At 41.6% G+C, this 25,974-nt stretch overlaps 1 long non-coding RNA gene across 1 annotated transcript; it reads left to right on the forward strand.

Moving 5' to 3' along the window:
- Positions 1-505: 505 nt before the first annotated feature.
- LOC124256242 lies at positions 506-24,621 on the forward strand. The gene is made up of 3 exons (XR_006892860.1): positions 506-631; positions 5,245-5,407; positions 24,510-24,621. It is a non-coding gene; the product is annotated as an uncharacterized LOC124256242 (long non-coding RNA).
- Positions 24,622-25,974: the final 1,353 nt, after the last annotated feature.

Genomic DNA, 25,974 nt, shown 5'->3' on the forward strand with positions numbered 1-25,974 from the left:
ATGGGAACAAATCATAACCCTCTTAAAATAACGTCAAAATTGCGTCATCAGATGCAAGCATATGATCGAATCTCCAGGAAATGACGTCATGACATAATGCTTCATCGTGAAATAAACCATTCCTTTGTTCTTTGTATTTGAGAAAAAATTAAGACGTATCAATTATTTCCCTTTAGTCACATTCGAGAGCAATACCACTGCAAGAAAGTCCAAAATGGAAAGGGCTTGACGCATTGTAACCATATGGGCCAAAACCTGGCCTCCGGCGTGACCAGCAAACGCTTTAACCAGTAGGCTACCCCACCGCCATTCTCTTTGTGATTTATCACATACCTCTTTGATATTAGATAATAAACAACTGAGTTTCCTTAATCAACAGTTGAGTCTGTTAATATACAACCTTCACAAGCATTCACAATACACTGTCACGTGCACCATTCGCTGATGAAACGGCACTCCGAGTCTCCCATGCATACAGGCGCGCGAAATCAGGTCACTGGAAACAGCCAAGTCACGTGACTCCCTATCAAAGGGGCGTCCACATCGTTGTTGTTGATAACACGCTGCAAGTAAATTTACGGTGTCATGCTGCTTCATTCGACCAGATAACACTCAGAAGTTATCCTTGAAGGTAAGGATGTGCTTATATATCTATATACGATATTTATTTAGTTGTATCTTTGATGTACATTTTATGATGTTCAGCGTTAGAGTAGGTGACATATATTCTACCCTCAAATGTTATGATTATAAAACGTTCATTCCGTTTCTCATTCCGAGGAGACAGTGGTGAAAATAGTGACTATCAACACTGACCAAGTAACGTTCTAAGTTAAACCTATGTCTCAACTTTCAATATTAATTTGACGTGCAACTATGACAGCGAGTGTGGAGTGTATAAGCATTTGTTCTGTGTATGTTGTTTATTGTTATCCAATAGCCTGTCGTTATATTAAGTTTAAAACTTTGTTGACACAAACAAAACAAACATGGATATATTATAATGTCAAATGGAAAATACAACAAAAGCAGCCGAAGTCAAAGTCGAAATTATACTTGTGTACGTTAGCCCCCGATCCATGTACAATGGTTAACTGTACCTGTACGTTAGCCCCCGATCCATGTACAATCATTAACTGTACCTGTACGTTAGCCCCCGATCCATGTACAATGGTTATCTGTACCTGTATGTTAGCCCCCGATCCATGTACAATGGTTAACTGTACCTGTACGTTAGCCCCCGATCCATGTACAATGGATAACTGTACCTGTACGTTAGCCCCCGATCCATGTACAATGGATAACTGTACCTGTACGTTAGACCCCGATCCATGTACAATGGATAACTGTACCTGTACGTTAGCCCCCGATCCATGTACAATGGATAACTGTACCTGTACCTTAGACCCCGATCCATGTACAATGGATAACTGTACCTGTACGTTAGACCCCGATCCATGTACAATGGATAACTGTACCTGTACGTTAGCCCCCGATCCATGTACAATGGTTATCTGTACCTGTACGTTAGCCCCGATCCATGTACAATGGTTAACTGTACCTGTACGTTAGCCCCGATCCATGTACAATCATTAACTGTACCTGTACGTTAGCCCCGATCCATGTACAATCATTAACTGTACCTGTACGTTAGCCCCGATCCATGTACAATGGTTAACTGTACCTGTACGTTAGCCCCGATCCATGTACAATCATTAACTGTACCTGTACGTTAGACACGGATCCATGTACAATGGATAACTGTACCTGTACGTTAGCCCCCGATCCATGTACAATGGATCACTGTACCTGTACGTTAGCCCCCGATCCATGTACAATGGTTAACTGTACCTGTACGTTAGCCTCCGATCCATGTACAATGGATAACTGTACCTGTACGTTAGCCCCCGATCCATGTACAATGGTTAACTGTACCTGTACGTTAGACCCCGATCCATGTACAATGGATAACTGTACCTGTACGTTAGCCCCGATCCATGTACAATGGATAACTGTACCTGTACGTTAGACCCCGATCCATGTACAATGGATAACTGTACCTGTACGTTAGACCCCGATCCATGTACAATGGATAACTGTACATTTTGTTCATCAACACACATTTTAATTCATGAACGATGTGGCCTGATATATATGTACAGGGAAGGTTGTGTTGAGCCTGCACATCCGGAATAGTGACACAAACGGTTCAGTATTCAGTCTTAAAGGGATGTAATTTTGATTTATGTCACTTACATCATAGCCAGCCTATCCAGTAAATCAAATCGTCTAATGTTCCATGTGCAGCGTTAAATGTCAGTCTAAATCACATCCCTTGTTACACACGGCGCTATTCATGTCACAGTATCAAGCTTGTGTGTACACATTTACGACAGGAGTACTTGTCTCACCCTACTCATACTTAGGTGTCTATAAGGCAACTTAGCCACATATTTTATCATGTTTTTAATTTATAAAAAAATTACATTTGAGTTCTAGTCACGATATTCACAGAAAAATACAATGGAAGGCAATGGACTGACAGCGACCTAGAAAAGACAATGTCATATGTGCATGTGTCTGTGTGCATATGATCTAGGGCACTGTCTGTTTATAGACACCTAGGTCATAAACACTCAGTGCCCTATACCATATACACACCGTAACCTAGACCACGAACCAGTGTGCGAAATAGCCACTGCCCGCTAGCCCGTGGCTAGTAAAAATTCAGTCGGGCCAGTATATCTCCAAAGTCACTGGCCCGACTGGCTAATGAATTTTCATGGGGTCATTTTGTAAATATATCACCATACACCAGACACTGTGAAGATATGGTCTAGGATACTGTGTGTAGATAAACTGAGACACAGTACCCTAGACCATATACACACAGTGCCCTAGTCCATATATACACAGTACTCTAGACCATAGACACACAGTATCCTAGACCATAGACACACAATGGCTCAGTTAATCTACACACGGAAGCCTAGACCATATATCTAAATAGTATTTCAGTTTATCAACACACAGTAATCTAGAGCATACACACACACAGTGTCCTAGACCATACACACACAGTGTCCTAGACCATACACACACCGTGCCCTAAACCATACATACACCTGTGACCTAGACCATACACACACAGTGCCTAAACCATACACACACAGTGCCCTAAACCATACACACACTGTGCCCTAGACCATACACACACAGTGCCCTAAACCATACACACACACACTGCCTAGACCATACACACACCGTGCCCTAAACCATACACACACACACTGCCCTAGACCATACACACCGTGCCCTAAACCATACACACACTGTGCCCTGGACCATACACACACAGTGCCCCTAAACCATACACACATAGTGCCCTAAACCATACACACACAGTACCCTAGACCATACACACACTGTACCCTAGACCATACACACACAGTAACCCTATACCCACACACACACTGAACCCTAGACCATATACACACAGCGCCCTAGACCATACACACACACAGTACCCTAGACCATACACACACTGTACCCTAGACCATATACACACCGTGCTCCTAGACCATACACACACAGTACCCCTATACCATACACAGACTGTTCCCTAGACCATATACACACTGTGCCCTAAACCATACACTACTCAGTACCCTAAACCATACACACACAGTACCCTATACCACACACACACTGTACCCTAGACCATATACACACAGTGCCCTAGACCATACACACACAGTACCCTATACCACACACACACTGTACCCTAGACCATATACACACAGTGCCCTAGACCATACACACACAGTACCCTATACCACACACAGACTGTACCCTAGACCATATACACACAGTACCCTATACCACACACACACACCGTACCCTAGACCATACACACACCGTGCCCTAAACCATACACACACAGTACCCTAGACCATATACACACAGTACCCTAGACCACACACACACAGTACCCTAGACCATACACACACCATGCCCATAAACCATACACACACAGTACCCTAGACCATACACACACAGTGCCCTAGACCATACACACACTGTACCTAGACCATTTACACACAGTACCCTAGACCATATACACACAGTGCCCTACACCATACACACACCGTGCCCTAGACCATATACACACAGTGCCCTAGACCATACACACACACTGTGCCCTAAACCATATACACACACAGTACCCTAGACCATATACACACAGTACCCTAGACCATACACACACACAGTACCCTAGACCATACACACACCATGCCCATAAACCATACACACACAGTACCCTAGACCATACACACACAGTGCCCTAGACCATACACACACGGTACCTAGACCATATACACACAGTGCCCTAGACCATACACACACGGTACCCTAGACCATACACACACAGTGCCCTAGACCATACACACACAGTACCCTATACCACACACACACAGTGCCCTAGACCATACACACACAGTGCCCTAGACCATACACACACTGTACCCTAGACCATATACACACAGTGCCTTAGACCATACACACACAGTGCCCTAGACCATACACACACAGTGCCCTAGACCATATACACACAGTGCCCTAGACCATACACACACAGTGCCCTAGACCATACACACACAGTGCCCTAAACCATACACACACCGTGCCCAAGACCATACACACACAGTGCCCTAGACCATACACACACAGTGCCCTAGACCATACACACACAGTACCCTAGACCATTGACACTCAGTGCCCTAGACCATACACACACAGTGCCCTAGACCATACACACACAGTACCCTAGACCATACACACACTGTACCCTAGACCATAGACACACAGTACCCTAGACCATACACACACAGTGCCCTAGACCATACACACACAGTGCACTAGACCATAAACACACTGTACCCTAGACCATACACACACAGTGCCCAACACCATACACACACAGTGCCCTACACCATACACACACAGTGCCCTAGACCATACACTCACAGTGCCCTCAACCACACACACACACTGCCCAAGACCATACACACACACTGCCCTAGACGATACACACATAGTGCTCTAGACCATAGACACTATTGCCCTAGACCATATGCACACAGCACCGTAGACCATGTACACACAGTGTCTCAGTCCACATACGCAAAGTTATACGGACAGTATATGGAAAATATCTGATAGTTATCCGTTCGTTATGTGCAGATCTCGCAACCCCGGCACAGGTGTCAACATGTCGACGTCACACATTCCTACGTCATTAGACAGGCGAGACACGTCGCCCCCTGACTCTCATCTCATCTTCTCTGTCGTCTCGCTCATCTTCTGTCTGCCTGTGGGGATATTCGCGATCCTTGCCAGCCTGAAGGTGGGTAATCAGTGATTGTGAACGAGAGTGGGCAATGAACGATTGTAGAAGTCGGTATTGAATGTATTTGAAGTTGCGTACTTGTGAAGTGGATAATTGTATGTTTTTCCAGACTATGTTTGACAGCATGAGTATCGGTCGACCCAATGGGGATAAGATGATTTGATTGATTGAATGTTTTTTAGCGTCGCACTCAACAAATATTCCACCTATGTGTCTCCTGTCTGTATATAATCGAGTCTGGACTAGACAATCCTGTGATCGACAGCATGAGCATCGATCTAGGCAATTGGGACGCGATGACACGTGTTAACCAGGTCAGCGAGCCTGTACCATCACCACCACACACCACATCAAACGCACGCACGCACGCACGCACGCACGCACGCACGCACGCACGCACATGCAAACACACACACCACCGCCCAACCACGATCCCGTTAGTCGCCTCTTACGACAAGCATGGGTTGAATGTGTATGAAGTTCCCTACTCATTGATTGAACATGTTGTTTGACAGTGAAGGGTTGCTCAAAGATGAGAAGTGAAAGATAGTACGTAAACATGGGCAGTGAATGGTTGCAGGCAAACGTGGTTTTTGACAGTGAAGGGTTGATGAAGATGAGAAGTGAATGATTGTACGTAAACGTGGGCAGTGAATGGTTGCAGGCAAACGTGGTTTTTGACAGTGAAGGGTTGCTCAAAGATGAGAAGTGAAAGATTGTACGTAAATGTGGGCAGTGAATGGTTGCAGACAAACGTGGTTTTGACAGTGAAGGATTGATGAAGATGAGAAGTGAATGATTGTACGTAAACGTGGGCAGTGAATGGTTGCAGACAAACGTGGTTTTGACAGTGAAGGATTGATGAAGATGAGAAGTGAATGATTGTACGTAAACGTGGGCAGTGAATGGTTGCAGATAAACGTGGTTTTTGACAGTGAAGGATTGGTGAAGATGAGAAGTGAATGATTGTACGTAAAGGTGGGCAGTGAATGGTTGCAGACAAACGTGTGTTTTTACAGTGAAGGATTGATGAAGATGAGAAGTGAATGATTGTACGTAAAGGTGGGCAGTGAATGGATGCAGACAAACGTGGTTTTTGACAGTGAAGGATTGATGAAGATGAGAAGTGAATGATTGTACGTAAAGGTGGGCAGTGAATGGTTGCAGACAAACGTGGTTTTTGACAGTGAAGGATTGATGAAGATGAGAAGTGAATGATTGTACGTAAAGGTGGGCAGTGAATGGATGCAGAGAAATGTGGTTTTTGACAGTGAAGGATTGATGAAGATGAGAAGTGAATGATTGTACGTAAAGGTGGGCAGTGAATGTGGATGCAGACAAACGTGGTTTTTGACAGTGAAGGATTGATGAAGATGAGAAGTGAATGATTGTACGTAAAGGTGGGCAGTGAATGGATGCTGACAAATGTGGTTTTTGACAGTGAAGGATTGATGAAGATGAGAAGTGAATGATTGTACGTAAAGGTGGGCAGTGAATGGTTGCAGGCAAACGTGGTTTTTGACAGTGAAGGGCAGTTGAAGATGAGAAGTGAATGATTGTACGTAAAGGTGGGCAGTGAATGATTGCAGATATGAAGTCTGCATTGATTGTATTTCAAGTTGCCTACTGAATGATTGAGCGTTTTCTTTTTACACTCATGCTGTTGATCACTGGATTGTCTGGTCCAGACTCGATTATTTACAGACCGCCGCCAAATAACTGGAATATATAACTAAACTCACTCACTCACTCACTCTTTTTACAGTGAATGTCTGTTTAAAGGTGAGAAGTTGATGATTGTACGTAAAGGTGGCTATTCAAGGATTTTATTTGAAGGTGGGTAATGAATGATTGTTCACCTACGTGGGTTGTCAATAATTGTACATGAAGCGGGGCAATAAATGAACGTGACTGTGGACATTTGACTTTGACTGTGAACGTGAGTGGTATAGTAGCTGTTTCAGCTGGATGGTTGACATAGCTGTGTTTCCCACACATTATATCTGACTACTTCGAGGTATTGTGACTCTGTGGCGTTTTGTGCTCTTCTAACAGGATAAACACTGTTATTGTGTCTCACTATATTTTTTATTCGTCAACAAGTTGTCATTGAAAACCTGATTTGCCTACATGATAAAAGCGACAGGGATTTCTTCAGGTTGTAACTATGTAACGTTGACCTGCCACCGAGTATACAGTGGCTTGTATAAGTCAACATGACACGGCTAAACAGAGACAAGGAGAATGTTCCTCCACTGATTAAATCATATCCTGACGTCAGCCCATCATGTTTGCCCCGAGCAAAGCTTTATGCATTGAAAACAGAAGGAAATATGCATATGTGTGCAGTTAACACAAGCCTGCGTCTTATTATATTAGTAAATATGCCGATCATAACGCGACTATTTACATGCTATGATTAGTCTGAACCTAGCTGTTAGTGGCGTTAAACGACATTACACTCACTAACCTGTAAATATACAGAACACTTTACAAAAAAAACACGTGCTCAAACATATTTATTTTTCCCCCCATTTTCAGCTGTCATGCACGAAGTCTGTGATACAAGAGACGCACGCACACACGCGCGCGCGCAACCGCGTGCATACGCACACAAGCATGTCTGTTTTACGTCAAGACGTATGTCTGTGCATAAATCAACCGGCATGTATGCTTTACGTCAACATATATGCATGCTTTACGTCGACAAGTATAAATGCTATATGTCAACAAGTATACATGCTATACGTCAACAAGTATACATGCTATACGTCTACAAGTATACATGCTATACATCAACAAGTATACATGGTATACGTCAACTAGTATACATGCTATACGTCTACAAGTATACATGCTATACGTCTACAAGTACACATGCTATACGTCAACAAGTATACATGCTATACGTCTACAAGTATACATGCTATACGTCAACACGTATACATGCTATACGTCAACAGGTATACATGCTATACGTCAACAGGTATACATGCTATACGTCAACAAGTATACATGCTATACGTCAACAAGTATACAAGTATACATGCTATACGTCAACAAGTATACATGCTATACGTCAACAAATATGCATGCTATACGTCAACAAGTATACATGCTATACGTCTACAAGTATACATGTTATACGTCAAGAAGTATGCAGGATGTACGTCAACAAGTATGCAGGATGTACGTCAACAAGTATACATGCTATACGTCAACAAGTATGCATGATGTATGTCATAATTATACTTGTTGCAGGTCAACACTGTGGAGTGTTTTGCCAGGATGTTTTTGTATCAAGGGTTTGAATAATGGTTCGCTTTGATAACGTTTCTATGTTAATCAGCAGCATACGGGTGTTTGTTCACCCGTAAGACGTACTTCATTTTTGGCTTTTCCCCCACATCAAGATGACGTAATGGAATACTGGACATCTGCCTAACTCACTCACTCACTCACTCACTCACTCACTCAATCACTAACTCACTCACACTCACTCACACTAGTCAAGGAGCTTATGGGATTCCGTGAAAGTTTTTTGATGAAAGCAAATCATATATTTTTTGTGTTTATATGTTAAAGGAGTTTAAAAAAATGTTTGGTTCCAATTGGAATATTGATGCGAAAGCTAATTTTAGCTCAAAATCCAAGACGGCCGCCAAAATTTAACCGGGAACTGAAAAAGTTGCAAAAACTCGGAACAAATCAATGGTTTTAATATCAAATACCATGCATATTTGGTTACGGAATATATTTCTCTTATGCTGTAAGTCACCAGATGTTTTTAGTCTGATAGTAGTCATAAATTTACATAATACGAGTTATTTTTAGCTCTAACAGTTATAATGATGAATAAAACCCCCATTTCTCCACAAGGCATATATTTTGTATAGAACTAGTACAATATGAGAAAGGAATATACTTTTTACCCTGTTTATCAACTATAGAAGAGGTCTTTACATGAAACTGCGACCGAGAAATATACTCTTCAAAAAAAGAAACGCACAAGCCATTTTTAGAAGAATTTCTTGCATTAGTTTAAGAGCAATTATTTCATGTAATCCCAATGGTAAAAAGGTGAAAATTCAAATGTCTATAGACAAAGCCTTTACTGTTGTGTTTCTGTTTACTTGAGTCCACAAGATGACGTCAAAGTCAGTTCTTTGTTTGGCCACCATTGGCAGCAATTACTGCTCGGCACCGTCTCGGCACAGACTGGATAAGTTGACGAAGTAGCTCTTATCATTGTAGGCGACTTCAATTTCCATTTTGACAAGGATAACCATGACACTAAACAAATACTTAATCTTCTTGAAGTCCACAACTGTGTACAACTTGCGTCAGAGGCAAGCCACAGAGGTGGACACACTCTGGACTGGATAGTTACCCGTGCTTCAGACGCGTGTGTCAGTTGTGTATCTGTATAGGATATACAGCTCTCTGACCATTTCCATATCTTTGTGAGCTTGGACCTCTCAATACCCAGTCCAAATGTGAAGATTACTCGTTGTGAGAACATGCGCTCCCTGGATACTTTTAAAGACAATTGCTAAACTCAGACCTTATACTTGAGCCACCATCTGATGCTGAGTGTCTCGTTCTGCTATACAATAGAGTTCTATCTGAGCTGCTATATAGACAAACATACACCAGTGAAGTCATACCAGTCACTAAAATATGTGCTTGGGACTTCACAGCTGAAGTTCGACAAGCAAAAAAAGACAAGACGAAAGCAGAACGCAGATGGAAAACAATCTTTCCTGGAGATTCATCGCCAAATGTATATTTCAGTCAAAAACCACTCAACAACGGTCATCAGACAAATTAACATCTCAATTCTAAGATTGAAGCCAACGAGTCAAGTCCAAAGTTGCTGTTCAAACTTTTCTTCAGTATCTTGAGTAAACACATTGAATCGACACTTCCGACATCTGATGACAATGAAGTAATTTTCGGATTATTTATACAAAAGATCCAAGAACATTTATGACAAGATTTCGTCTTCTGCGGCTTTGGGTGAAGCTGATATTCCTCCAAAAATGTTTGATGGCACGCCCCTTACTCATATTGATGGTTTCACTGATATTTACCAACATTAGTGCTGATTATTAACTCTTCTACTTCTTCTGGTTATGTCCCAAGTGTACTTAAGTCAGCTCTAGTTAGGCCACATCTGAAGAAATCAAGCCTTGATTAGGAGGATCCCAAAAACTACAGGCCTGTTTCAAACTTAGCATTTATATCCAAACTCATTGAAAGTGCAGTCTCCAGTCGTCTCATGGGCCACCTTTCCTGGCATAACCTCTACGAGGTGTTTATATCAGCCTGCAGAGCACACCACAGCATAGAGACGGCTCTGATGAAGATCCTGAATGACCTACGATGTGGTATGGACACAGGACAAGTGGCCCTGCTCACATTACTTGACCTAAGCAGTGCCTTTGACACGATTGATCACCAGAGACTCCTCAAAAGACTTGATACAGAACTTGGATTCAGCTTTATCCTAGCTGACATCTTATCTACAGGACAGGACTCAAACCGTTATTGTTGGTGAGTCTGTGTCAACCGCATCTAGGCTTGAGTGCGGAGTCCCTCGAGGATCCGTGCCTGGTCCGATCCTCTTCACCCTCTACACTGTTCCATTGGCAAACCTTAATCTTGACCACTTCTACGCAGATGACACGCAGCTGTGGAAGTTATTTCTCTCTATCAGACATCAGACTGCCAGAAGATGTCATCAAATGCCTTGAAATTAAATTAAGAGAAAACAGAGTCCATTATTCTGGGACAGGCTGGAAAACACAAGCAGTGTGACATTACTAGTGTGGTGTCTGTGGAGCAACCATTCCTCTTTCTTCCACTATCAACGATCTGGATGTTGTCATCGATCAAGATCTAAGTATGACAGAACATGTCAAGTATGTTACTAAAACTTGCTACTCCGATCTCCACAATATCAAAGGCCAGACCGTTCTTACCAAAGTTTCCTCAAAAACTCTCTGCCTCAGCCTGGTCACATCAAGTATGGACTACTGTAACAGCTTTTTGGCCGGATCTCCATCTTGTGTCACTGACCAACTCCAATGCATACAGAATTTAGCTGCTCGCATTACCTCCCAGATCACCAGAAAAAAAGCACATCACACCAACTGTAAAGGACATTCATTAGCTGCCCGTGAAACACAGATTGCAAACTATTCTGTCTCGCATACCAGAGCATGACTAACACGGCTCCAGTCTACCTTTCAGATTTAACTGAGAGAGTGTGAAGCAGAAAATAGTGTTTTCTCCCCATCATTTCATTATATTCTTATCTATTTGCAAAGAACTCTGCTTCTAGAAGAAAAACTTCAAGCGTAATAATAAGAAATTGATAAATCATAATCTGATATTGACCAACTACATTTTGAAATAAGGACTGCTCCCTTACTGACAGTCTCACCAAACAAAAATAAACATCTCTTTTTTGTTTCATACATAACTGTTCTTTAATAACTTGATTTACATTGAGTTGATGATCATGTACGTACAAAATGCACAAAAACCTACATCTGCTTAAATTCGTCTGCTAGCTGCCATTTTTAGAGAGGGAGTGTTCATTATATATATTTTTTAATTTAAAAATATATTTTGGGGTTTTCTTTTAATAAAATATTTCATGAAGTAGAGAAACACACTTGGATAAAGTTAATAACCTCAAACTTTAAATATTCAACTCTCCCATTATGACCTTCTGACCTTTTTTAGCAACCTTTTCCACAACCATTTTGTACAGTGCTCAAAAAGTACTATTTGCACCATATTTCAACTTGGAACCAAACTTTTATTTAACTAGCATGTCTGATGAATACGGAAAAAACACAATGTCTTGCTTTCATCACAAAACTTCCACTGGGACTTGAATGCTGTACCCATCCTACCAGACTATGGCTGTTATTGTTAACTTCTTTATTCTGATGGACACGATTTCGGAGTATATTCTTATTCCTTCATCAGGTGAATATCATTCACCTCAGTATAATGCGAAACGTCGTGTCCATCAAACTAAAGAAGTTAACATCCATAGATTCTTGCCTTTATTCGAGCTTGAGTGACTACATTTAGATGCCAATCACAAAAAAGCTACACTGTTTTGTAAATAAACGAAGACCTCGACCTGTTCTCTTAACGTTTGCTCCAGTTTATTGTTTAAACTTAATGTTGACCATATTTATATGATTATCTGTATATATATCTATGCTCTTGATCAGTAGACATAGCTGTGCCTGTATAGTTGATGGCCACCTCCCATGTAGTCAGTTTCAGAGTTCCTGAACCACAGTATTTTCCCTACAGCCTAGTCCTCCCTGCAGGGCTAAAGCTCTAAATGAAGCAAGTCTAGATTTCCTCAGGTTCTGAATCTCTAGGGCTCCTTTTCAATTTAAATAGGTGTGTTTGTTACTATCAAAATTATATTATATTCAGAGACTAAGCGTTAGTCTACCTCCCATGCACAATCCAGTCTTAGTCTTTGCCCTAACCCTCGAACACTATCACTGAACGCTGATGAGTGAGCGAGTAAACGTTGTTTTACGCATATCACTAATGCTCCAGATGTTTCGTAGCATATTTCAAATTGTGTCTAGACCAGGCAAATTAGTAACAGATATAATTAACAGCGATGTACAACGTAGTCACGCAAAACCTCGTGAACAAGTCATTCCATTTGTAGTTAGCTTAAGCATTGTGATTTCTTACCAGGAAACGGGACGGTGAGGTAGCCTAGTAGTCACGCCGAAGGCCTGGGTTCGACTCCCCACATGGTTACAATGTATGAAGCCCATTTCTGGTGATATTGCTGGAACATTGCTAAAAGCGGCGTAAAACCATACTCACTCACTACAAGGAAACACGGATGTTTTCTTTTCGTGTAATATACTCATGCCAGTAATGGTTGTCACCCCCTTCATTTTTTTTAATTGGAGAGGGTGTGGGGTTGGGGTGTGAGGTGTGTGTGGGCTTGGGGTGGGGAGGGGGGTGACAACCATTATTAGCATGAGTATATCATTTCTGTCGAAATGAGAAATTTCGTGAGACAGGAGTTGGTACGTTGTGAAATGTGCTTCTTTCAAAGGATATAACCGGCGGATTGTCCGGGACTTTGGTGGTGCAGGAATTGGGTCAGAATGTTTGAAAGATGAAATGTTGCCCGAATGTTGTGGACGTTTTACTACGCATGGTTCAATGATCTTTTCCCGATAGTAGTGGGCTGTGACTCTACCATTGAGACCGCCTCCGTGGTGTAGTGGTTAGAGCGTCCGCCCGGAGAGCGGAAGGTCGCGGGTTCGATCCCCGACCGCGTCATACCAAAAGACGTTAAAATATGGTACTTGTTTGTCTGCCTGGCGCTCGGCATTAATGGGTACAACAAGGACTGGTCGGCTCGGAGTCAGTATAATGTGTCTTAGTGGGGTATTCATGCTTCACTGCGGCATGGTATCTCAGTGGGCTAACACTATAAAACCAGCTTAAGTCTGGGCTAGTACAAGCAGCCGCACATACACATACACATGCATGCACGTCGTCATATGAGCGAAATATTCTCAAGCACGACGTAAAACCCAATTTCACCTCACCTCACCTCCGGGAACGCCGCGTCCGTATGTTTTACAGTATATAATGGACGCGGATGCCAGCAACTGTGATTGTGAGTGAGTGAGTTAAGTTTTCTGCAGCATTTAGCAATACATGTATTCCAGCAATATATCACTGTGGGGAACACCAGAAATGGGCTTCACACATTGTACCCATGTTGAGAATTGAACCCGGGTCTTCGGCGTGACGAGCGAATGCTTTAACCACTAAGCTACCCCCGAACTGTGATTATGATGTTTGGTGTATCATCTCCTCGTGGAGTGCATCAGTATGATAAATGCCTCCGCCCTGTGACACTTTGTGGGATTTACACACAAAGTAGACATGAAGTAACTGGTACAAATTTGTTCTAAGCGGAGTGAAGCCCTCTTTCTGCATGATGTCAAGAGGGTGGTGACAAATACCTCAACTCAACTCCAGGAACTGGCAGCCTATGCTTGTCGGAAGAGGGATTAATGGATTGAGTGATCTGGCTCAGTGACACGTGGCGGCGCGTGGTCATGTGCTCAAAGCTCAGGTCACAAATCGGTGAAGTTAAGCAGCGTTGGGCTCGGAGAGTCCTTGAATGGGTGACCGTATTTGGCAGCTTGACTCCTGAGAGTTTCTAGGACTTGAGTCCTGCCCCACAACGAAGCACATGTGACACATGTGGTCTCACCTTAGGCAAGTGAGTTTGTTCAAAATTGTCTCTGTTCACCCAGCAGGAAAATGGGTACCCGGTGGAAAAAGTCATATGACTATAACCTTCTAGCGCCTAACAGGCAGCTTGGGTTATCCGGGGTAATAATGTGCTGTGCCTATTAGCGCTATGAGCATACCTAGTGTGGAGTTTGGCGCTATATAAATGGACATATTATTATTAGTAGTAGTATTATTGCATGCATGCATGACGTCGTGTCCCAGCATGTCCCAGCTGCTAAGATCGATGCTGATGATATCAGCCATTGGACTGGGTCGAGTATAACTGATATATATTCAGAGTAATGAAATGTTTTATTTTCAAGAGTACATTATGTTTACCTCAGTAACCTTAGAACAAAGCCTGTCTGTCAGTCTGACAATGGGTTGAATATATCTGTAGGTTCTGCCTGTAACGTTGAAGCCATTGTTGTGAAGTCATTACACACACAGACCTCTTGGGTAGGCTCCTCTTAGGGTTCCAGGTCAGAGTAGGTCACTAGCACACTGTTACCTGACGCCGGGGTCAAGTATACCCGAATCCCGGAGTCAAGGTACTTGGTGATGTGGTTCATTGCGTGGGACAACAGAAGTCACTGTCACAGACTGAATTATTCACAGGCCGTCGTGTTGTTGCACCAGCATTGCAGCGTAAAACAACAAACAAACAACACAGCATTGACGTGAACGGTATCCTCCCTCACATTAGTTACACGTGCCATTAGTTATACACCCTTATACAAACAACTTTACAGATGACTGCACATCTAATCTCCTCCCTGTTACCTTGAGAGTTTACAATGGAATGACCCATACTTGTGTATAACAAATAAGGTGAGGTGAGGTGAAATTGGGTTTAACGTCGTGCTTGAGAATATTTCGCTCATATGACGACGTGCATGCGTGTGTATGTGTATGTGCGGCTGCTTGTACTAGCCCAGACTGAAGCTGGTTTTATAGTGCTAGCACACTCAGATACCATGCCGCAGTGAAGCAGGAATACCCCACTCAGACACATTATACTGACTCCGAGCCGACCAGTCCTTGTTGTACCCATTAATGCCGAGCGCCAGGCAGGGACCAACAAGTACCATATTTTAACGTCTTTTGGTATGACGCGGTCGGGGATCGAACCCGCGACCTTCCGCACTCCGGGCGGACGCTCTTACCACTACACCATGGAGGCGGTCCGTATGACAAATAAGACAAAGCACTATAGGCACTGGACTAAGATTTATCAAACTATTTACAGCAATATGGACAAACCATATTGAATCCGAGAATGAGACAACATAAGAAAAAAAAGTACCAGATGGGGCTAATAAATTCTTATAAAATGCTGAACAGCCTTGTTGATTGTTTATTGTTGACATGTTATAAGGCTGAATGGGCCTAAAATTGGGTCCAATACAAGAGTTGGTGTTGTATAAAAAGATGATACTGATTGCTGTATATAAACAGTTTCACTCCCAATTCTAATAGCATTATTGTACCAAACAGATTCTGACATTATCTCTTCATCACTTCTGTTTTCACCGTTATCACAGCAGTACAAGTATGCTGACCATGAGGAGAGTACCTCCTTCCAAAACCTATTATGAGTGCGAGGTGTCATCTTCTCTATGATATAAATGGGATCTGCTAAATAAAGTACATTCAAATCTATTTTATCAGTTTTACCCTTCCAGGGGTGTTAGGGTTCTTTTCGTCCACACTGCATTTTCGTTTTTCAACATCCTTTCCAAGCGGCATCGGAAAACAATCGAATTCTTGTAACTGAGCCATTGTGAAAATGATACTACCTCTTGTACCTTGATGGTATTTATACAATATGTAACATATGTAAGTGTTCTGTATGGTACTGATTGAGTGAACAAATTAATCAGTTTCACTCACAATGATTGAGTGAACACATTAAGGAGTATCATTATAATCTGAGTGAGCTAAACTCAGTAAATTCAAATCATATTTCACCACATAGTTAAGAATTCTACAGCACCCAGTGACTTAATCCCTCATAACAGAACCGGCACAACATCAAAGAGATGATACTGTAATAACAAAATTCTACTTCACGGGAATACCCCTTTGGAGCGTGGAAGACTTGATGTTCATGCAAACATGTAAAGAGTTTGTGTCGTATGTACTTTGTATCTAAAGCTGATGAAAGAGATACTCTCGCATTGAGTGGAATAACATGTGAATTGTATGAAGGGAGTTGGCTTGGGTGGTATTCCTTCAGCTCATCAGTATGGAAGAGTCTATTAAGGCCGTGGGTATTGTTCTAATCTGACTGTGTAACAATTGGCAATTTCAAACTGTGTAAGCACGTGTAACTAATGGGAGACAACCTCATTTAACACACCTGTTTCACCTGTTGTAAAGGACATTAATAAAGTCAGTTACCCCTGTTCACTGGCTATATTAACGTCCTTTACAACAGGTGAAACAGGTGTATTAAATGATTAGGTCGGTGGCAGCTGAAACGCAAAGTGGTATTACTGCACGTGCATGGAAGGTGTAAAGTCATCACGTGCACACAGGTCACCTGGTGTCTGCTGTACTGTAAGCCAAGGGGTATGTGAATGACTTCATGCCACGAGGTATGGAAATGTCGACTTGTGCAGACGCTAAAAAATCATATGTATTACATAGACAACCTCTTTGCTATTTGAATACTGATAGCCGACGGGGGTGACATCATGTGCCGAATGAGAAGCGAACGTAAAATATCAATAAAGGCCCCCCTATAGGGGCAGCGTGTTAAAGCGCCCGCTCGTCACGCTAAAGACACGGGTTCGAGTCCTCACATGGAAGCAATGTATGAAGCGCATTGCTGGAGTCCCCCGCCGTGATATTGCTGGAATATTGCCAAAAGCGGCGTAAAACTAAACTCACTCACTCATTTGGTATGAACCGTTGGTTGACGGAACAGTAATATTTTCATGTAATGAAGAGCCAATAGCACACACACACAAGTAAACTTCACGTCCCTCTACTATTCATAGGTAATATAAAATTTATGCGTGCGCACACACACGCACACGCACACGCACACACAAAGACACACGCACACATGCATACACATACACACATGCTGTTATCTCTAGAATTTTGGCAACAGATATCTAGTCACAATCAAATCACTTTTCAAAATATGTTCGTTTCTTTTGGGGAAAAAAATCCTCAAAACCAGGTGTATACTTTCTTTTTGTACGTCACTGTATATATTTGATTGTCAGGGTCTAAATGAAACATACAATCGTAGGACATACTCCCTTAAGGCAGTGTGTCTACAATGAGATAGACGGGATTATTTTTCACCGTCCACAAATACTCGTAAATTCTTTAGTATCCTATACAATACTTAGCACGCACTTGTGTTTGTTGACTTTTCAACAAACTAACTCAATTTAACCCAGTTCACATTCATTACAACATCACACGGTTCAGACGAGGGTTATTAATGTTTCCAGACGGGGAATTCACTGCCGTAGGTAGCTAATGTCGCGTTTGTGGGTCGTCATATTGTATCTATTCGTCCTTAAGCTGCAATCTGCATGGCAGTCACGTTTCTGTGTACATGGGTTGGCGTTATTTTTGAGTTTGTCAACTTGTGTAAACAATGTTACGGCGTGTTACCTCTTTGAACGTGATGTTGCCGAGTTTCAAATGTAGGTCTGCGACTTTTAAAGAGTATCTGTTCACTCCCCCTCAGTGTAAATTATCGTCCAAGTTCATTCAACCTATTTTTTTTCGGAGAGACTATTGTGTTCAATGTTTAACCTGTTAGGGAAATCCTGACCTCCTTGTAACTATCAATCAATCATTCAAATCTAGGTCATAGTTAAATGTACTCACTAGCAGGTGTGGCGCTTACCTCTATGCTGGTGCAATGGTGTTTATTTATGTATGTATATTGTGTTGTGGGATATTTTCAAAATCAGAAAAAGCACTTTCTTGGAGATGGAACAGAACATAACGCCTCAAGAGGCGCTAAAATTTCAACGCGGACGTCTCGGAATATTTACTAGAAGGATAATACAAGCAGCCCTTTAAAGACTGACTTACTGACTGAGTTTTGTTTTACGCCGCTTTTAGCAATATTCCAGCAACATCACGGTGGGGGGACACCAGAAATGGGTTTCACACATTGTACCCATGTGGGGATTCGAACCCTGGTCTTCGGCGTGACGAGCCAACGCTTTAACCATTAGGTTACCCCACCGCCCCCTTTAAAGATGCTCTGCTAGAAGGTTGCATTTTGTTGCCCTTGTAGCTCTTGCGTATTTCACTTAATACGTAATCGTTGTAATAATTATATATTGCGTTAATGCTTATATAATATATTTATGTTATCTTGACCCCTAAATCGAATGTTTGCAAATAGATAACAGATTGACTTTTAAATCTAACCGTATATTTGTGATTTACTTGTGTAAGTGTAAATGTCGACGTAAAGTTATTTTTTACTAATATCGTAACCTGCGACCTTATAGTGCCCGTAACCGTGCGACCTTATCGTGCCCGTAACTGTGAAATATCAAATGTTATCTCCATCGTAGTTATTCGACACAATACATGTATTTGTAAAAGTCACGATCAAAACACTTTTCAAAATATTTACGTCTTATTTTTTTTTAAATAATCCCCAAACGCCAGGTGTGTACTTTCTTTAGTGTGTCAGTTTAGTTATTTCTGGCGTTACATGTTCCGATCGTCTAGGGCCTGTACTCGCACCTCAAAAGGTTAAACCAATAATGCGTCCTCGAAGAAATTTTGAAAAGAATTTGAATGTTTAAGTGAGTGTGCTATACCCCCAAAATTTATATTTTGTAAACTTGTTTGGTTGCTTTGCTGTTTAACGCCACACTCAGCAATATTCCGATATGGAGACGGTCTGTAAATAATCGAGTTTGGACCAGACAATCCAGTGATCAACAGCATGAGCATCGATCTATGCAACTGGGATACGATGACATGTGTCAACCGAGTTAGCCAGCCTGACCACCCGATCCCGTTAGTCACCTTTTAGGACAAGCGTGGGTCTATGAAGACCGATTCTAACCCGGATCTCATTATGTAAAGTAATTGCAGACAATTTCACTGTAATAGAGCATTACTACTGTGTTAAGTGGGATGTGTCGCTTTAGCTGCCTTGGGAACATACAAAACTTGTCTTATAATCAGAACATGGTTTAGTGCAGTCCTCCATGTTTACGGGAATGGTCCTACATCAAAGCGTTTCTAATAATGCAGTTATTTTCGATTCGACCTGTTCAGCACATTTTTTACCCACTCATACATTTTAAATGTTTGTTACTTTACGTTTGATCTGGCGACAAACACACCTACCTTCTTTACGATTTAACAAGAAATGTCAAGGGCGTCATAAAATGGTATGGTAAGTTGAAGCACTCTAATTGATTTCGCTTTACAAAAATATTTCTTTGACATTTAATAATTGCAATTTTTACAATGATAAAGCCAAATTCATACAATAATATTGTTAGGGCCTGACTTATATGTAAGTCATAAAGTAATATTTGTTTGTATGTCGGAGGATAGAAGCTTTGGCGTTGGCTATTTTTCCCATATCATATAGGGTGTAACGAAAACTTCACTCGTAAAAGCCATCAGTCATATAATTACAAAATATTATTTGCTTTGAAACAGGAGACAGGCGTTTTAAATATCGTTTCAATGCCCATAAGTGGCTTTTCAATCGCTTTAACAATTCATCTCTCAGCGATTATATTTTTTGTTTAAATAAACTATGTTATCTGCACCAGGCAGACAGACAACAAGCCACTGTTTGTCGATTAGACATGCCAGGAGCATGCTTTGGGAAAGCATGAATTTATGCTACTCACAATAAGTAGAGAATGTCCAATCCGATGGTAAATCTGCTGGTTGGCTGGTTGTGGTTTAATGCCAGCAATATTCCAACCACATGGCGGCGGTCTGTAAATAATCGAGTCTGGATCAGACAATCCTGTGATCAACATCATGGGCAACATCTGCGCAATTGCGATACGATGACACGTGTCAACCATGTCAGCGAGCCTGACCACCCGATCCCCGTTAGTCGCCTTTACGACAAGCATGGGTCTATAAAGATCAATTCTAACCCGGACCTTCACCGGTCTGATAAACATGTAGATGGTATATCTTCGAACCCAACATTAATGCCTGAGATATTTGCAGTCGATGTCTGTGAGAGATAATTGAACCTCTCTTTTTAGAAAAGTGTGTAACGTCCTTTTCAGTTTTCATCGTTATTTTCAACAAATGAAATCAACACATGAAAAATTACCAACCATTGATCATCCCACGAAACAGATTCGAATGGTCGTAAAGCAAATAAAATTCAGTTTCATTTTACGTTCAGACTACTTATACTCTTAAAAAAAGTAAGGGAACTTCATTTTTAATTTACTATTGAAAAAAATTGGGAGATTTATTGAAGTCAATGTTGATATAAGATGAAGAGTATATAGTGCAAGGAAATATAATTGAACTGGACAAGGGGCGATGGGGTAGCCTAGTGGTTAAATCGTTCATTCGTCACACCGAAAACCCGGGTTCTGTTCACATGGGTTCAATGTATGACGCCCTTCTCTGGTGTCCCCCACAGCGATATTACTGGAATATTACTAAAAGAGGCGTAAAACTAACCTCACTCACTCACTGAACTGGACAACGAGCTATGGAAGAGCAGCACCTTACTGAATGTGACATTCTTGCACTGAACTGTGAAACATGGCCTATCAGCCCTCAGTGTGGAGTCATTACATTGTTACACGTTAATTGAGGATGTAATGTGTTATCCCCGATGGGGCCTTCTTAGGTTTGTTTGTTGTTGATTTCTCGCAGAAAAAAGCCTTGTGAAGGTCGTCAGATTAAAAGAAAAACGTTTAAAACGTTTGCGCGAGCACAGAGGCACTCGCTGTTGGGAGTAGCCAATCTTACTCAGTCAGGAGGAGAAAAGCACTTAAGTTGATTTTTTCCCCACATTCCCGGTTTACAGGGCGTTGGATCCGTAAACAACATAATAAAACTGTAAAACGGGGTTATTACTGCTATAAAAAGAGCTATAAATTGCATGATATCCCAAACTAGGAAACGCCGAATATCACCAAACTATGACATGCATATCAGAAAAGCTGCGATACGCCTAATATCGTCAAACTATAAAAAGCATATCGCCTTACTTTGATACGCCTAACATAGTCAAACTATAACTGTTAAAAATCCCGGTAAAGTTGCTGACGTGGCACTTCATGAAGTGGTAGACCCTGGCTGGAACACAATGATGATCAACGGAAGTTGTCAGTGTAATTATTGTCAGCGTTGTTGGTACACGCACTCATGACAGCAGTGGGGGTCGGACAGACCAGTTGGATTCCATGGGAAGTAGCTGAGTGAGTGGGTGGGTGAGTGGGTGATCGACTGAGTGAGTGAGTGAGTGAGTGAAGGAGTGAGTGGAGTGAAAGAGCTTGAATGGACACTTTTCTGTCTGGAGCTGTTAAAACAATAGCATTAAAATTAGTCAGGCACACAATATATGGGTTTTGAGTCAAACATATCGTTTTGTGTCAAAAAATATTTCACCAAAATTGGTGGCGGTTATTTTGCGCAGTTTACACCGACGGTGGAAATTTGAACCTTAAGTTCGATTCCCAACGGCGAAACATTTCCAGTGGTTAATGGTGGTCGTAATGATACCAGTTCCTGCACGTGATAACACATGTCAAACTATTTCTGTTACCTGAAATACACACACACACCAAACCCCACCCCACACACACACAAAATCACCGCTAAGTAAAGCATACGTGTAGTTAAGTTGTTGTGTTTTTTACCCGTTTGTTTCATAATACTCTTCAGAGAGTTTTTAGCCTTGCTCCAAGGCTGTACTGAATGCTAAGCCCACTGGTGTAATGCCCATTTAAAGAGGCAAGTCTAAATAAGCGGACAGCACAAGTGTGTTAGAGGAATATTTATATTTTATAGAAATTATCATTTAAATTATTTAATATTACCTTATAGACTTGTGCAAGTCTAAGAGTCGTTATGCTCTCTCACTGTTCATTAGCACTGAAACATATACTAATTTCAAAAAAGGCATAAATTATCTGAGAATGTAAGATACACATTATTTTAACCTCTATACCGATATGTGTTCACGCTCCATGCTGCATAAAATACATGTTACTCTATTTCAGCACCTCATTTCAAGTCATTATCTTCAATGACGTTATCTCGTGCAGCCACAGAGTACACACTGAAGCGTTATAGTGCAGTGTAATACTTTAATCTAATATAATAATAATTTACGTGTATTACGTGATTACTTCCTCCTAATGAACCTAAACCTGTACTGTTTTGTACCTGGTCGAGTGGTATGGGGCAACAGGGCCAAGTGGTGGATACATTACGCCTGTGTTCCGATTTCGAGTCGTTAATCAGTACTTCCGACGAGATTAAAATGGCTCCATCTTGGAATTACTCACACGTATTTTTATAAAGGAGACCTATTTTAGATATCGTGTCATTTATCGTTCGATTATTTCAGTAGGCGAAAACTGACACGTAGTGGTTGAAGTGTTTGCTCATCACGCTGAAGCTCAAGGTTCGATTCCCACATGGGTTCAATGTTTGGCCCATATCTGGTGTTTCCTGCAGTGATGTAGTCTGTCTCACAGTCCCTGAACCACATTATTTTCCCTACTGCCAAGCCCTCTCTGCAGTGCTAAAGCCCTTAATAAAGCAAGTCTAGATTTCCTCAGGTTCTGAATGTCTGGTCTCCCTGGGGCTCCTTTTCAAATAATATTCAATTTAAATGGGCTTGTTTGTTACTATCAAAATTATATATATTCAGAGACTAAGCATTAGTCTAGCAGTGATGGTGTTGGATTATTGCTAATAGCGATGTAAATAATTAAACTTACTCACTCGCGACCCAGCGTAACACCTTCGGAGCTCTTGAAACAAGACGAGGCGTCGTGTTGTACAAAAACTGCAGCTGGTTCTTTTATTTCTTATAGTACTACTTGTAAGGCAGTTTTCTTACAAACAGCGATTATACCAGGGGAAGACGGCGAAGTGATGCTGACACTGGGGCAGTAGATAGCTGGACTGACTGGTCAGTTCGTCCCTCCATGTCCCTGGCTTGCCTTTCTTCTGGTCTGTCCGCGCGCTTCTCGCTGTCTGCCGACTCCCCCACTGTCTCCCTCCTATCCTGCCAGCTTTTACAGGCGGAAGAACGACTAACAATCTGTTTAGGTCGGTAATTCCCATGCACACAATCTCACAAAATATTCGTCTTAGCACATAGGCGGATCCAGAGAGGGGGTGGGTGGTGGTGGTGGCGGTGGTGGTGTTTTGTTTTTTTTTGCAGGGGTGCGCACCCCCCTTTTGTACTGAAAGTTTATTAAATGACCATTGAAACTCGGGTGAAAATGAAGTGTGCACCCTCCCTTTTTTTCAATAGTGTGCACCCCTCCTTTCTCAAAAAGCTGTATCCGCCCCTGTAGCAGGTCATATTTTGACGAGCTTGACAAATGTCCGACAAGTGTGCTAAATAGTGTTAAACCAGTGACCAGAGACGCGGCAAGTCGCTGTGAAGAATTACCTCCCTTTATCAAGACAGGATATTCTAGTTCATGGATTCGGTTCATACAGCCTTTCCAGCTGCAAAGCTCGATTTGAATAAAATGCATCACCATGATTATGGTCATAGGTTTATTGGCTACATCTTGAGTATTGTTGGTTTCAGATCTGTGGGGCCTTCAGACCTTCATCACTCCGGGCTTTCCTCCCACATAATAACAGACCGTGATGTAACTGAAATACTCTTCAAAACGGAGTTAAACTCACTTAATTGCTCACTCACTCACTCATGTTGTGTGTTTATTCGTATAAATACACTTCTGTGCAAAGGTAAACAAACTACAGAATTACTAACATTACTAAAACGTAGCCATGTTGACAGCATAAAGTCAATAAACACAACTATAACACCTGAATTAAATTAAATATTTGTTTAATTCCACCCACCATCAAACGAGTGAGTACACTTTCTTTTGCCCGGTAGTGAAATATAACACGTGGTAACATCTTTATCGTTGTCCATTTAGCGTTAAAGAGTTCACCGTCCCTTTAGAGATATCTAATTGGTATACCGTCCCTCGTATCCATTAACTTCTGATACTAACATGCTGCTCAGCACTGCGCGAACTTAAGGAAACGCTCGACAAGCGGTTATTAACAAGGGTCCATGTAGAGCAGGCAGTACCTAATGTTTTGCCCATATCACTGTAAAGAGAACATCGTTCACAGGGAAAACCCCTCCTCAGTTGAATATGAAGTATATTTCCGCTGATTAATTGATTTTCATTAGGCGGTGGTTATTAAATAACGGCTGTTGCTCTGTGAAATAGAACGGATCTGTATTCAAGTCAAAGGATTTGATACTTTGTGGGGTTTTTTCAGCGTCATTCCGGTTTAATTGCTCTAAGATGTGGCACGAGTCTGCCGAGTGGCGGAAGTACGATGGCGGGGTGCGGGAGAGGAGACGTGGTGCATGGAGACATCAGCGGATGGCGTAGTGGTAGATGAAATGATGAATGGCTACATGGCTACGATACTGGAGTTATCGTCTAAAACAGCTTTCAAGAAATGTTCTCGTAAAAACAACACACCAGAAATATGTTTCGGATAAAAACACTTGGAGATAAAGAACCTAGGAAGATTCATTACATTTATATAATACATTTATTATACTCTCCATCTGTAACGAAACGACATTCATGTTTCTACGCATGAAAACATTAATAATGTATTCTTAATTGAGTGAAAACATTTGAATGGAAAGCATTTAAAAATAATTAATACAGTTAAACTGCTAAAAGAAAATTATTTAATTTATGCTTTCACGAAAGCAAGACAAATATATCAAGGAATAATATAACAGTTCACGAGACAAGGCATTTGAAGTTACTGAATCTATTGGGTGAGTGAATAAAGTCTTTTAGCAATAGGCAAGCAATATCACGGCGGTGGACACCACACATGAAATAGGCTTCACATATTGCGCCCATGTGGGAAATTCAACCCGGATCTCGGCGAACGCTTTAAACACAAGGCTACCTCGCCGTCCTTGAAGTTATTGAAGGGACTTCGAAAAATGTCCATTGTGAAGTATAAATATTAAATCAGGCGCATATAAACTACATTCAGTG

Source organism: Haliotis rubra, unplaced genomic scaffold (genome assembly GCF_003918875.1).
Source record: "Haliotis rubra isolate DU_JTF1 unplaced genomic scaffold, ASM391887v1 Scf620, whole genome shotgun sequence".
NCBI lineage: Eukaryota > Metazoa > Mollusca > Gastropoda > Lepetellida > Haliotidae > Haliotis > Haliotis rubra.